Raw genomic sequence first — 9,096 nt, 5'->3', positions numbered from 1 at the left:
TTATTTCCTTTTGAGTCAATTTTATAATTTCTATAAAGTTGACCATTTCAGGAAAGTTTTCAAAATTATAGGCAAAGATTTATTTATAGTATTTTTTCCCAAATATTGTTTTAGCCTTTTCTCTTTTTTCTAATTGGTCTTTCCAGAAATTTATCTATCTTATTAGTCTTTTTATTAACAACCTTTTGGTTTATTAATAATATTTATATTCTTGGTTTTAGATTCTTTTTATGCTTTTATATTTATTTCTCTTTTCTTCTAGTTTTTTCTTTCTAGAGTGTTTATTATTGTTTCTTTCTAGATCATTAAGTCGAATGCTTAATTCCTTAAATTTCAAATCTCTTTTGTTATCTAAAAAAATGAATTTAAGCTCCAAATTTCTACTTGGGTACAATTTTAGCTGTACCTCATATGGTTTTATATGGGTGCTTTTATTGTGTTTCATTTCTAAATATTTTCCATTTTCATCAGGGTTTATTTTCTAATCCGGAAATTGCTTAGAATAATATTTTTAATTGTCAAATTTATGAGGTGAGGGGATACGTTCCTACTGTTGGTTTTTATTTTCAGTGCCCTGTGGTGAAGGAACACGACCTAATGACCTCATTCCTTTGGAATTTGTTGAGATTTCCTTTGTGGCCCAATAAATTGTCAAGTGTGTAAATGTTCTGGGTGGGTTTATAAAAAATGTGTATTCTTTGTTGGGTAAAGATTTTTTTTTCTAAATATCTATTATTGTTTCTAAATATAATGTAAATTTATTGTTTGGAAAAGAGGAAGAGAAAGAGTCTACATCTCAGGAATCTAGTCTTATCAGAAAGGAAAGAAGGATTGCAGAAGCAGAACTTGAATAATATCCTGGGAAACCAAGAAAGCTAATGGTTTGCAGTGTGTGTGTGTGTGTGTGTGTGTGTGTGTGAGAGAGAGAGAGAGAAACAGAGAGGAGGCTCCCATAGAACTGTAGCTTACCTCTGTGATTGCACTTCTCACACACTATATTGCAGTTATCTGTTTGCTTGTTTGATGCACAAAGCCATGAGTTCCTTAAGGGAAAGCTTAAGGATGGAGCTTTTAGCTCTGTATTCTCAGTGAGCATCTCCAGGACTCAAACACAGCAGGCAGTAAATGAACAGAAGTGGAAAGAAGGTAGGGCTGCTGGTCAGCTGGTATACAAGTACCAGGTATGATTGTGCTGCTTGGTGAAATATTCAGCTGCTGCCCTGAGCTTTGAGTACCGCTTTGCCACCCACTGCCTTGACCTCTTCCCAAGATCCCCCAAGCCTTACTGTGATCTAGTGAATGAAAGTGTTGAGGCTTGGTCTAGCAAGGAACCTCCAGGACTCTGCTCCAGAAATATACATATTTGCTCTGATTGGTCGGTGCCCATGGCATACCAGTTGTTAAATATTTTTTCTATAATCTCTGGTTGAAGAAATGAATAGTCTTCGTTTCCTTCTACACCTTTTTTGCTGAGTTGTGTGATGTGTTCTCTCTGCCATCCTTCTCCCAGGCTGCACTTTGGCCCTGGTTACTTCTATCTAAAAACAAACCCAGTGTCTCTCAGCCTTTTGAGTGGCTTTCTTTTGGACCTTATAATTACAAGGCCACAGCCTACGTATGGTGTTACTGCCTAGATACTTCCAGGTCAAGTGATCTATCTTGGATTCTGCATGTTGCATCTATTAATAAATAGGTGAGATGTTTGAAATGGAGCATGTATTGTTTTATATATCTACTCTTTAAACCAGAAACTAAGGGCCTAAAATAGTACTCTTAATTTGAATTGCAGATGCCATGTCATTCTCCTCTCTCAACTGGAAATTAAAAATTTAAATAGTATTTATTTACTTTCTGCCAGACTGTTATAAAGGTTATTTTTCTGGTGCACTAAATCTGTGTGTATAAGCAGCGTGTTAATGACTTGGGACGCTAAATAGTTTTCCTATGTGCTTATTGATCTGCCTGGAAAGGGCACCATCCTTGCTGTCTGTTTATTTATAGCGCAATTATATCATCTGCCCTACACACCTTAATAGGCTGACAGAGGCAGCAGAAACGTACACTGAACAGCATTACCCCAGAGAAGCTGTGTGCATGAAGAGGCCAAGCACCCTGAGACCTTCACACACCAAAAAGAAAAGTTCTGTATTTTGCTCAGAAGCTTCTGTGATGCCTAAACTCCTATGCATTGACGTAAGGGCATTCCCGCTCTCCAAGAGCCACGGATTGGCTGGTGGTAAGTCAAAGAGTGTCTAGGCTTCTCTTGGCCTGGTGGGTGACACAGATAAGCAACGTGTTGCAGTACAACCTACTTGAGTCAACTATTATTTTGGGCATTTCAGAGGACTAGTGACTAGCTAGACACTTTTAGGTCTTGACAAGTTCATGTACTCAGAATGGAAGAGGAAAGAGATACTGAAGCATCTGACCAGAACTGTTAGTTCACTTACACATTTAAATGGTTTCTTTTCCTTATTGTGACTGTAAGAAAAAAAAATGGAAAAACCAGAAATGCAGGCAAAGGTGTATTACTTTTCATTTTCTAGGCTATTTATTCTTAAAAATTTATAGTTGTAGGCACAAAAATGTGAATTACTTAATGTCAGTGTGGAGTTAAAATAATTAAGATGGTAGCTTTTCTATATTTTATCATATACATATGTATATTTTATCATAACACAAAGACGAAAATATGTAGTTGTGATCATATTATACATACAATACTGACTGGCATTGTAAACCCAACGTCATGCTATAAGCATTTTGTCATGCTATTACATGACGTTAGAAAATGTTTTCATGGCCGGGTGCGGTGGCTCACGCCTGTAATCCCAGCACTTTGGGAGGCCGAGGCAGGCAGATTACCTGAGGTCAGGAGTTCAAGACCAGCCTGGCCAACATGGTGAAAATGCTGTCTCTATTAAAAATACAAAAATTAGTAATCCCAGCTACTTGGGAGGCTGAGGCAGGAGAATTGCTTGAGCCCAGGAGGCAGAGGTTGCAGTGAGCCGAGATCGTGCCACTCACTGCACTCCAGCCTGGCCGACAGAGCCAGATTCAGTCTCAAAAAAAAAAAAAAAAAAAAAAGTTTCCACGCCTTTGTGGCTAATTTGTTCATTCAACAAGTATTTATTATGTATTAGTGAGGTACCGAGTACTGTTTTAGGCCCTGGGATATAGCAGTAAATAAACCAATAATATCCCTTGCCCCAGTAGGCTTACATTCCAGCCAGGGGCCAAGGAAGTGAACTCAAAGCAGACTGTGGTAAGTGCTGTGAATGGAATTAAACAGGGTGGTGTTGGAGAGCAACAGCAGGGGTTTGGGAAGGATGGCTACCTCAATAGGGTGGGAAGGATGCAACATGTGAATTGAGCCCCAATGGCCTCTCCAGCCAGGAGAATGAAGGGCTGAGGGAAGAGCACTTCCCAGATGAGAAAACAGAAAGTCCAAGTGTCCTGAGACAGGAAAGATCCAGGCAAGACCAAGGAACCAAGGGGAGGTGAGTGTGACTGAGGCAGAAGGGGCATCAGGTCAAGAGTGGGTGGCACTAGAAGTGCAGAGAACAGAGCCACCTGGGTCATGCTGAGGGGTTTAGATGGCATTGTCAGTGCAGCGCAGGGAGCAGGGGAGGGCTCTAAACAAGTCAGTTTCATGAGTGATGCTTTTGAAAGCTCTCTGATTACCTATGGATTGCAGAAGGCAAGAGAGTGACAGTGAGTCCTGTTAGAAGGCTACTGCGGTAGTCCAAGGCAGAGTTATGGTGGCCGATACCGTTCCATGCCTCTGTCCCCGAGGAGCCGCACCACAAACACAGTGTTGCTTTTCCTGACCTGGACGGCAGCTCTAGTAACCCCCTGCTTAGGGAGCCTGTTGACCTGTGTTAGAAGGGGAATTAAGTGTGCTTCCCTTCCCTACAGGGACCAAGTGCTTGCAGGGGAAAATAGGGGCTGTGGTACCCTATTGTACCACAATGTAAGTTCAAGGGCAGCATGCTCAGTGGTCACATACTCTGATTTTGAAATTAGGTGATTTAGTTCAAATGCTTGCCTTTATGATCTCAGGAAAATTACTTAACTTTAAAAAATCTATCAGTTTCTTTTGTAATAATGGGGATAATTGTATCTTCCTGAAAGAGCTAAATGTAAATATATGCAAAGTGCTTAGCTTAAAAACAAATTGGACCTGGCTTGTTGGCTCATGCTTGTAATCCCAGCACTTTGTGAGGCTGCAGCGGAAGGATCATTTGAGCCTAGGAGTTCGAGACCAGCCTGGGCAACATAGTGAGATCCCATCTCTCAGAAAAAAGAAAAGTGCTTAGCTTAGTGCATCATGTATAATGAACACTTAGTAAGTGGCACCTATTATTAACAACAAAAAGAACAAAGAGTTGAATGTATAATGATGAATGGATGCTTTTAAAACTCTCCTAATGAAAACTAGTTCTGGAGCATATCTCAGTGCTATGAATATTAGACTGTTTATAGACCTTTACTATTCAAGTTTTTGAACCTGGCAAAGCTATAATTCCACAAAAAGCAAAAGTATTTCATTCCACAGATATTAAGATTTATAGGAACACTGGGCATTTATGGACAGTCAACTAAAAAGAATCAAAGCCTGTTTCTATTTTGTGTCATAAAGAACAATAAACAAATCTAATTAAAGAGCAAAACTTTTCTATTTCATTAAAATAGTAACATGTTTCCAATATTGTGGAAGCAAGTAAACCAAACTATTTACAGTGGCTGTGTAAGGATAGAATGATTAAGGCTGACTTCGTCTTATTTTCTAAAATGTCTGTAATACGTACAAATGACTCTTACAGTGAAAAATACCTTAAATTATCATTAAACTAAATTAATATGAGAAGAAATTCCATTTTATCATCATCTTAGAGATAGGAATACAATTATTTCATTTATTTTATTTCATTTTATTATTACTATTATTATCATTTGAGACAGGGTCTTGCTCTGTCTCCCAAGCTGGAGTGCAGTCAATCATAGCTCCTGCAACTTTCAACTCCCGGGATTATGCAGTCCTTCTCCCTCAGCCTCTCAAGTAGCTGGGGCTACAGGCACGCACACCATTCCTGGCTAATTTGAAAAAAGTTTTTGTAAAGACAGGATCTTTTTATGTTGCTCAGGCTGGACATTTATTTTCAGTGACATTCAAGTGGGCCTAAAATCTTCACACAAATGCAAAAAGTAGAGGCTGGCAGCTAAATCATGGATGGAGGGAAAGAAAATTTTAGGCTTATTTTCAGAACTGTTTTAAAATGTCAGAACCTCAGGTTGTGTTACAGGTTGGGATTCAGGATCCACGGTTTAAGAGGGTTTCACATGAGCCGGGCGCAATGGCTCACGCCTGTAATCCCAGCACTTTGGGAGGCTGAGGCGGGCGGATCATGAGGTCAGGAGATTGAGACCATTCTGGCTAACACGGTGAAATCCCATCTCTACTAAAAATACAAAAAATTAGCCGGGTGTGGTGGCGGGCGTCTGTAGTCCCAGCTACTGGGGAGACTGAGGCAGGAGAATGGTGTGAACCCAGGAGGTGGAGCTTGCAGTGAGCTGAGATCGTGCCACTGCACTCCAGTCTGGGTGACAGAGGGAGATTCCGTCTCAAAATAAATAAATAAATAAATTAATTAATTAAAAAAAGAGGGTTTCACATGAAGAACTTGAAGAATAAGACTGGTCTGTGGGGACCATGTGCACAGGCACTGTGTGTGCAAAGGTCTTTATCATCAGAACCTCAGAATAGATGCATGCTCAGAGTTATCCTCCCATGCCCAGGATGGATGAAGCAAGACCTGCCTAACTAGTGAGCACACAAGTGCACGCCTAGCTTCTCCACTAGCCTCAAGCTGAGAAATGACGCCAACATTTTTTTACTCTCCTCCCATGTCCAATTAGCTGCCAGGCCCAGGAGACTTCATCTCTTTGTTATGATATCTCTGTGCTGGTATTTTCATTCCCATAACTGCCACCTTTCTTAGTCCTCTTTCCCTCACTCTGGGGTCACTGCAGTGGGCTCCCTGAAGGGCTGGGTCCAGTGGCCCCTCACGAGACACCCTCTGTACTGGAAGTTGAGTAGTGGCTCTAAAACACCAATCTAATTATTCATTCTCCCCACCATGCTGGCCTCCGCATACACCTTTCCACCTTGAGTTAGCCTGTTCATAGCTTTCCTCTGTCGAGACTATTCTCCTCTCTTTCTTCTGGCTAACTCCAGGAAGTCTTTCAAAACCTGGGCCCAGCCCACTTCTCTCAGTGCATGTCTTCACAGTCTTCCCATTCAGATTTCAGAACCCTCCTCTGCTCTCGAATCAACCCATGCAGACCAGTCTTATGGGTGCGTCATGTTGTGTTGCCATGGCCAATTCATGTCATCAATCAATGGGCTACCAGGCGTAAGCAACCTGGGGGCAGGGGCTCTGTCCTACTCCACTGTGCATCTCCATTGCATGCGCCATTCTTGCACATGGCACTTGGCACGGTTCTGATGACTTTATAAATATTAACTCATAACAACACATGATTGTTAGAGGAATGTGCAAGCATTCATTCAACAAAAGGGTACTGAATATTTAGCAGGTGCCAGGTACAATTTTAGGTGTTGGGGATTCAGAAGTGAATGAGACACCCAAACTTCTTATCTCAGTGAATTTGTAACCTGTCAAGGCAAATGAATGATAAACAGATAGGCAGGCATATAATATAATGTGAGGCAGTGACAGGAGGTATAAAGAAAAATAAAGCTGGACAAAGGGATGAAATATGACAGAGTTGTCATTTTAGATGAGATGGTCAGGCCAGGCAGTCTGAGCAGAGGCTTGAGCAAAGTGAGCAGAGAGCCCCGTGGATTTGTGTGTGTATGTGTGTGTGTGTTGGGGTGGGGGGAATGGGGTGTCAGGCAAATGAAACAGCAAGTGCAAAGGCCCTGGGGCAAGAACAAACTCAGCCTGTAAAGAGCACAGCAAAGAGGCCAGAGTGCTGGAATGCAGGGTATGGGGAGGTATGCAATAGGCCTATGGGTTAGGCCAGGTAGAGTCTTTCAGGCATGCTGAGGCCTTTGGAGTTGATTTGAAGTGTGAAGGGTATTCACTGGCAGGTGCCAAGCATGACGGGTGATGATTCAACTTATCTTTTATGGGATCTATGGACTACGAGGGGCATCACTGGAAGCAGGTAAACCAGTAAGGACAGTGGTCCTGATAGTGATGATGGTGACTTGGACTCCCCAACCATGGCAGGGAGAGGTGGGCAGACTCTGGATGCATTCTGCAAGTGGAGCAGACAGGATTTGCTGATGGTTGGCTATAAAGGATATGAGGACCAGATGACTCCATGGCTTTTGGCCAACTGGTGAACTGGTGATTTTATTTATTGATGAAGGAGGAATGGCTTGAGAGTAAGGTTGGAAATGAAGTGTTCTGTTTTAAACCTTTAAGTTGGACTTGCTAGCAGGACATAGTTTTGCCTTCTATGAAATGGAGATAATGTTTATTTATAAATTTTAATGAGAATAAAATGTGATCATTTTCTTTGATGTTATATAGATAGAAGGTCTCTTTTCTTTCTTTTTTAGAGAAAAGGTCTCCCTCTGTCACCCAGGCTGGAGTGCAGTGGCATGATCAAGGCTAGGCCCACTGCAGCCTTGAACTCCTGGGCTCAATCCCACCTCAGTCTCCCAAGTAGCTGGGACTACAGACACACAACACACCACCATGTCCAGCTAATTTTTAAATTTTTTAGGAAATGAGGTCTTGCTACGTCGCCCAAGCTGGTCTAGAACTTCCGGCTTAAGCGATACCCCTGGTTAGGCCTCCCCAGTCAGTGGGATTATAGGTGTGAGCCACCACAGCAGGCTTAGAAGGTCCATTTTTTATTCACACTCAAGCTAGGGGTAGAGTTCTTTTTAAAAGAACACAAACAAAACTCCACCTTATTACTTAGATATTGCTTCACTGTACAATGGTCTCTCTCATCAAGAAATGACATTGGTAACAGACCCATTCTCTATATTTATTTATTTAACATTTATATAGAACTTACTATGCATCATGCCTTATTCTCAGGACTTTGTAAGTATTAGTGAATACGATCCTGTAAAACCCCTTGTGGTATATACCATTATTACCCACCCATTTTACAGATGAAACTATGCCGCAGAGAAGTGATTTGCTCAAGGTCCCACAGCTAGTAAATGGCAGAGCCAGAAGTCAACGCCAGTGGCTCTAGCTGTGCTCCGACCACTACTGCACATCCTCTGCTCCCTGAAAGCCTGGCCATCTCTGACATGTGACAAGCCTGTGATGTATCCAGCCCCTTGGGTCTGACACCACTGCCTGCCCCTGTGCCCAGATAGGCGTTCCTGCCTTGGTTCTTACAAAACCCCTGCTCAAAAGAAGCCTGTTAGTATTGAGGGCAACACCCCTCTTTGTCTCTCAGTCCTCCCCAGGCTGCTGCCAGCCACCCAGCACTGTGTCCTTTGTGCCTTTCTTCTAATGCCCTAGGTCAGCCTCCACCCCGCATTGCCACACACAGCTTTTTTGGTATCCTGCTCTCTCCACGTGCCCCGCCTCACTGCCAGTTGTTACAAGTTGTTTTAAACTCTTGCAAGTATCACGTTTTCCACTCGTGTTGCGGCAGACCATGTGCTACATTGAGCCCAGTGCTGAAGACAGGAGATGAACATGACCTGACCCATGACCTCTCCAGAGACCTTCAGCTAGAAGACGTGCCTTTCACTTTTTAGTCCCCTCTCCCGGCACCAAATGGGTGCGAAGCGGGCATTCGATGAATATGCATTCATTTATTTAGCAAATGTTTATTGAGCGCCTACTACATACAGGGCAAGGCAGTGTGCCAGGTGCCAAGGATATGGCGGAAAACCAGACAGACGCAGAGTCCCCATGGCTCCAGAGGTGCGGGGCCAGCCTTGGCCAGTCCTCCTCAGTGCCCCCTCGAGGGCCTGGGAAGGGTGCAGGGTGGTGGAGGTGGGGGCAAGCTGGGAGAAGTAAAGGCTGCGGTAAGTGGCGACGGCAACAGGAGCCGAAGCAAGAGGCGGGCGTGGCATGTGGCCAGGGC

The sequence above is a fragment of the Pan paniscus genome, chromosome 5 (genome assembly GCF_029289425.2).
Source record: "Pan paniscus chromosome 5, NHGRI_mPanPan1-v2.0_pri, whole genome shotgun sequence".
NCBI lineage: Eukaryota > Metazoa > Chordata > Mammalia > Primates > Hominidae > Pan > Pan paniscus.
Note: the sequence above shows the minus strand (reverse complement) of the source record.